The sequence below is a fragment of the Lactuca virosa genome, chromosome 5 (assembly GCF_052849685.1).
Source record: "Lactuca virosa cultivar CGN04683 chromosome 5, Lactuca_virosa_CGN04683_v6, whole genome shotgun sequence".
Taxonomy (NCBI): domain Eukaryota; kingdom Viridiplantae; phylum Streptophyta; class Magnoliopsida; order Asterales; family Asteraceae; genus Lactuca; species Lactuca virosa.
Genome location: NC_136430.1, coordinates 404,257,961 through 404,264,943, shown reverse-complemented (window position 1 = coordinate 404,264,943; position 6,983 = coordinate 404,257,961). Strand labels below are relative to the sequence as shown.

General features: G+C 38.3%; 1 long non-coding RNA gene across 1 annotated transcript; it reads left to right on the top strand.

The window, feature by feature from the left end:
* The first annotated feature begins 1,546 nt into the window (after window positions 1-1,546).
* LOC145110897 (uncharacterized) lies at window positions 1,547-3,774 on the top strand. The gene is made up of 3 exons (XR_013710111.1): window positions 1,547-1,963; window positions 2,493-2,578; window positions 3,644-3,774. It is a non-coding gene; the product is annotated as an uncharacterized LOC145110897 (long non-coding RNA).
* Window positions 3,775-6,983: the final 3,209 nt, after the last annotated feature.

The window sequence follows — 6,983 nt, the reverse complement described above, 5'->3', positions numbered from 1 at the left end:
TAACATAAGCACATAATGCTAGCGTGTAAACATTCCTCGGGACCCACCCGACATCGGACCGAGATCCGAAAACATACTAACATTCCTTGGGAACCGCCCCGGCATCGGACCGGAGTCTGGATCATACTATCATAACATATTAACTAGACATTCCTCATGCTTGCCCTGACATCGGTCCTAAACCCGGAACACATAACACATAACAGACACATGCAAGAATCACAAAGACATCAAGCATACAAGCATACAAGCATTCATCGGGATCGCCCCGACATCGGATCGAAATCCGGAAAACATATAAACCTACTTCGGGCCCCGCCCGACATCGGACCATGGTACATAACTACTACTATCTAAATGGGTCGGCCTTGGTGCCTTAGACCCGTTCCTATAGGAGAAAACTCACCTCGCAAAGTTGTCTGCAAAATCTCGCGGTGAGGAAAATCTTATAGCTGCCCCAACGACTCCCAAAAGTGACCTTGGAATTGGCCCAAAAGTGACAATATACAAGCTCAATTGAAGATCTAAGTGAATAGAAGCCAATGTATAAGCTTTATACCTCTATCAAAACAGAAATGACTCCCTAGCTCTAGATCTTTGTGACAACCTGAAATTTAGGGCTATTATTATAACCGCCAATCTATCCGTGAATCTCATGTTATATCCGAATTACTGAGTTTTAGTATATCTTAAGAAGGACAAGTAATTTCATTCTAACTATAATACGATACTAGATGATATTGCACTTTCAAATGTACAACAAATCAAACCGCACAAACTATAACCTTAGGATACGTCTGAAAAACTGAAAATTCGTAAAAAGTCATTTTAAGCGAAGCAATTATTCTAGCCTCATAGTACGTGCTTACCTGTTTCCGAAAATATGAAGAACGTCCAAAACAGAGTTTGTATGCAGAAGATAAGACAGTTTTAAGAAAAACAGACAGTAAAACACTGGTTTTCTTTAATCATGCAAAACCGAATCGATTCGTTGAGGTACTTACGCTTTGCCGACGGGATTTCCGATAACGTTTTTTGACTCAAGTTATAGTCTATTATTTAATTTCACACTCGAAATAATTTTTACGAAAATATTTACAAAAGTCGCGAAAACGGACACCGCAAGCCGTTTAGACGCAAAACTTTAAATTCGATTTCCAGGAGTTCCGTAACTCCAAAAATTAATCCGTTTGATGTTTCAGAATCCTTGAATTAAACACTTTCTAACGGAATTCTCAAAAAAAAAGTTATCGATGCACAGATCCCGATACACTCGATTTTGTGTATTTTGGACAATTAATGAGGATATAACCCCATATGGGGCCCACCAAGGGCTTGTTTAAGATATTTATCAGCCACTCTTTTATTAGCTGTCCAAAAACCCACGTGTTCTTTCTCCCTTCTTCTCTTCTTCTTGGTGTGCAAGACACTCAAAGAGTACATAAACATTTAATTAGGCATGGGTTTACAAGGATTGTGTGTGAGCTTATTTGACTATAAAAAGGATGCTTGAGCCTCGTTCTTCCCACACAAACAATCTCAGCTTACTTTCCTCTCTCTATATCTTCTTCTTCTTCTCACGGGTACAACCTCAGTATAACTCCACCATATCTTAGCCTTGGGAAAGGAAACCCACCCAAACACCTCCTCCAACCTGCTACTCCAGTCCCTCTCACTCGTTCTTGCAAAATTAGAAAAGAAAAGAGACGCAGCAGCGGAGCTGCAAGACGCAACTCCACCACTCCCTGACGCCGTTGCTGTGATCAGCCCCCCAACACCACCTTCGGTTCTGCTACTGCTTAGCTTCCATCGTCCATCCCTTCCTCCTCCTTTCGTCATTCATAGCCAAGCAGAAGGAACAGTGAAGGCAGCGGAACTGCCACCCACTGCCGGCCACCCTCCATCACCACCGAAGGTCACACCAGTGTTGCTGTTTGCCCGCTGGCATCCCTCTCTCCCCATCGTAAGTCTTCTCCAAAACACCCTCTATTCGTTTGTGTGTTTGCAGTGTCGATCGATCATAAGCCACAAAGATTATTTATTTATTTATTGTTTCCATGGTGCGACAATGAAGAAGAGGAGGCAATATGCCTCCTGTTACGTAATCAGTAATGAAGAAAGCAAAATCAAACGTTGATTCCAAATAATTGATTTTAACCCCAACTTCAAAATACTTTACAAAACAAGTACAAAGCCTTTAAACTTCCATTAAAAATGTTCAAAACCTACCCTCTTTGGAAATCTCATACAAAAACAAGTCACAAGTCTCAAAACTTTGTCTATTTTATTTATTTTAACCCCTCCGTAGAGATTTATTTGCAAAATAAATCCTAAACTCAAACCTAGAATTTAAATAAACAATTTTAGTCCCTTATTTGGAAATTATTAACAACCTTAGTCTATTTAATATATTTAAATTTGTAAATATGCCCCATACTTTGGTTAAATTTCCAAACAACCATTCACATATTAATTTATGTTAATATTTCTAGGAAACTAAATAAATCTCGACGATTCGTATTCACGGCAATGCATCTCGCTTTTTCTCGCAACAATTACTCGACAACGAGACATTAAGGTGAGTGTTACGGCCTCACTTTTACATATTTTCGGGGGGGGGGGGGGGGGGGGGGAATACATGTAGTACTTGTATATCTAGTATATATCTATTTTCTAAATACTTTGTTTAAACAAACAACACCACCGTTTTTATGCAATATAAATCAAACGAAAATAGTATTTATTACACTATTACTTACGGTACGGGGAATCTGGTTTGAAGGACCGCATGAGTTGTTGGATTTTAGAACAGCTTAATTACCAAAATGATCCTGCCCTCGGTGTTTCATGTCTGGCCCTTGTCTGTGCATGGTAGTACGTGTACTAAGTAATATTTATCATACAAAATACACAAAAAATATCATTGTTTTGTGTAAATACTTTACCAGTTTTAGAAATAATTGTTTAAACGCTTACATGTTAAGTAAACAAAATCGTTTTAAACCTCATTAGCTTCATATGTTATGTTGTTAAGATAATACAACTAATAAAAATAACATATACGTTCCGACAAAAATTGTGCTACATCTGTATAGCCGGTTATCAACTGGGTAGTCTAATTATACCTCATACATACACAAAAATATATAAGTTTATATATTTATACGCGTTATAGAGCTCGTATCTTAGGCTCGTTTATGTGCTTGTACTCAAAGTTTTATCAACTGTTTAAACAAGTATCGTACTCTTCAATGTGTACGCTTATCAAATATACTTGTCAACTATCTGTTTATCCGTATCTGCGGTTGTTGAGTACAACCTTGGCAGATAACTTTATCCGTATATCCGTGTGTCTATTTATCCGTATCCGTGGTTGTTAAATACAACCTTGACAGATAACCTTATCCGTATGTTTATTTATATGTATATATGTACAAATTCGTTACTATAAACTGGACTAGACTTTTATTACCTAACAACCATGGTTTATATTTCTATCTCTATCAAACATTTTTCTAAACGCAGTTTCTTACAAAGGCAATACTATTTAGATTATTTTAAAAGTATTATACTGCGGTTAAGCAGAAAACCTGTGACACTCACCAACCTTTGTGTTGACTTTAAATCTTACATGTATTCTCAGGGGATCCTTAGACAGGCTTTCAGACGGAAGATTTGTCGTGGATTTCAGACGACTTAGCTATCTAGTTTTGGTATCTACCTACTTGTTTAAGGCAACTACTATCTATTATCACTTGTAAGAACCTTGTATTCAAACCTTATGATGAAATATAAATTTTGTTTTGTTTATCGTTGTACTTGTGATATATATTCGATTTATCTGTGATCTATGAACTTAGTCCCGCTCCCGGTGTGTTCCGCCTTGGCTGGGGGTGTGACAATCTTCAACCATCCTTCTGCAACTCCAAGTCCTTGCTTCCTTCTTCTAGCTTTAAATCACAAAAATGGCAATAAATAGCTCAATATCACTCAAGGTTGATTAGGGTTTCGAGATTAGGGTTTGGAGGTGATGGAGGCTAGGGTGGAGGTCAGATATGATGCTTAAATAGGGTGTAAGCCCTAAAGATTAAGGTTTCATCCAGACTGTCCTACTCGTCGATTCAAGACTTGGACTCGTCGAGTAGCTCACTTAAAACTCGCACATATTTTGCCTTCTACTCGACGAGTTAGGGCCACCAACTCGTCGAGTAGCCCTTCCAAAATGAATAAATAAATAATTTAAGTGCATACCAGGAACCAGGCATTACATTATGGCCGACATTTAGCTGCTGTTCAGGGCCGTCATTTAGCGGTTGTTCGGGGGTGCTAAAGACATAATCATGCTCCCATAACTCATTGTCATTGTAGTATCCATGTACGGTTCAATAATATATACTTGTAAATGATGCAAAAACATAACGACCATAAACGATGAAATAATTAAAAATGTACCTCCATCTCCTTCGACGTACCAACATCGTCTCCGGGAGTCTTATTGATAAGTTTTAGAACCATAGATAAAGTAGCCTCATGCTATGATAAACGCTCCTCCTGAGACTACAACTGCTTGTGACATTCACGATCCTCATTTTTCAATTGACTGGCCTCGTTCTGCAAGTCACTAATAATTTGGTCCTTATCAATTGATGGGTCAATGACCGACGGTGATGGTGGTGGCCGGTGAGATGGATCATCTATCTGTGCCTTCTTTTCTTGATGCTCATGGTTAGGGGAGTTTTTGGGTGATGGTGTTAGGGAATGTGCCCTGTGAACTTCATTGTCGGGAAAATCAGGGCGATCAATCCACGCCGAGCTAATAACCCACCATTTATCATGCATATCATTTTATGTCGGCTCCAACTTCGGTACAAGTCTATTACCCTGCTAACAAAATTATAAAATTATAAATAAACATAAATTATAAAATAAATAAATATTTAAATAATAAAGTAACCATATGTCGTCTATTTGTAAAAACCGGTTGCAGTGAGTTATTTGTAACGACCTAAGTTTTGACCATGCAACAGCCCGAGGGATCACATTCTGTTGTCGGGTACCAAATAAACCGCTGACCGTAAAAGTCTCAAGAATCCATATCTGGATATTAACAAAAAAAAGTACATAAAAATAGTTAGAATGTTAGCAAACAAAAATAAATAATAAAATTTTCATTATATACTTACCTTAAAAGCGTATAAAAACCCCTATAAGGTGTAGGTCAATTTTTGAGGTTCGTTCTCTTTCAGTTCTTCTAGATGTATAAGCTTCTTCACCTTATTGAATACAATATGTAGTTGTTTGTACAATTGATCCCAAATTATCCTCCCACATGGATATCTGCCACATAAAAAAGTTAACAATTTAATTTCTAAAAAATATTAGTAATGATATATAATTTAATTGATCGGTAATTATAAAATATATGACATTATACATGTTGAATTCATCAAGGTTGGATAGCAAAGTGAAATACTCTTCTGTAACAGGCTGTTTAGCCAATCGCCCATTGAAGCCCCTCTCTAACAGGTATAGAAGACATACACTGACTACATCTTCGTCTGATAACTCTAAATGAATTTTTAAACACCTTCGTAGCATGGTCTAATTTGGTCGAGACATTCCTCGGGACTGTAAGAAAGGCACGGGAGCGAAAGGCGGCGCCGGATGCAGAAGTAGGAAAATAGTCACCAAACTGGAAGTCGGTGATGAGACAAAATTATTTCTTCCCGAAAGACAGTTCGTAATCCCAAATCTCAAAAACCATTTCCTCTACTTGGCTTCGGGGGTCGGTGACAACTTCGTGGGAAAAGATCTAATGTAGAAGCAAATGATCTCCATCTACATTAGGAATATATAACCACCTCCTGAAACATGTATTCTGGAACATAGTCTTGCATTCGGGCCTGTTTCTGAATGCCGCAAGGATTTCCCCGTCGATTTTAGGTTTACATCAGAGTGTAATTTATGCATCAACAATCATGTCGTACTGCACAAATAAGAAAGGTGTTAGCACTTCATTCTAAAATGGAAATGACCAATATTCCGGACCCGTTCTTCATGTTCCGGACGCGTTCATCGTGTTCCGGAATGGTTCTTCGCATTCTGGAGGCTTCCGCAATGACATTTTAAGATATGGAACACGACATTTCTATGTAAATCAACAATAACTAAACATCTAGACTACTTTTCAGTTGGCCCTATAACAATGACATCTTTAATTTAAACTCCGAAACATTTTCAGTTCATTCAGGATGTGGTCTACTACATCCGGAACAGTAAGTATGTAACATCGTGTTTTGAGGTACTTTCATATTTGACCCTTATATGGAGATTTAGTGCATTTTGGTCCTTGTATTGTAAGACGTGGATGGGAGGGGCTGTTTGTGCCACTTTTGGATTTTTTGGGGCGGAGCCACGTACGCTGGGCGTACGCTTTGTGTATGCATGACGTACGCGGTGAAGTCCCAAACCTTAATCTTTAGGGTTTGGACCCTATTTATTCATCATTAACTCCTAACCTTGGCTCCTTCCATCAGCCTCCATTCTTTCAAACGATCTTGCAACCCCAATCCACCTTGTGAAGCATTTCTAAGCTTTTGTGAGCGTGTTTTGTGCCTTTGAAGAAGAAGGAAGGAAGTAGAGACCATCTTGGAGGAGTGAAGCACTTTAGATCCAGAAACACACCCTCGTTTGACATCACTTGGAGGTATAAAGTTCTGAACTTGGTGAAGTTTCATTTAGATCTTGTTTTGGGCTTTAATTTAGGTTCTTTTTGTCCCAAATGTGGTGTTTCATGAGAATAGCATGTTCTTGACCCAATAAGTCTTCCTTTCAGACCTTTGGAAGGGTCTTGAGTCATAAAAATGGGGTCTTAATGGTTGGTTTTGCTCCATGCATTCTTTAGAAGGACTTAGTGTATTAAGATGTTGAGTTAAGCACTTAATGGACATGAAAAGTCATAAAGTTGGAAACTTTATGACTCT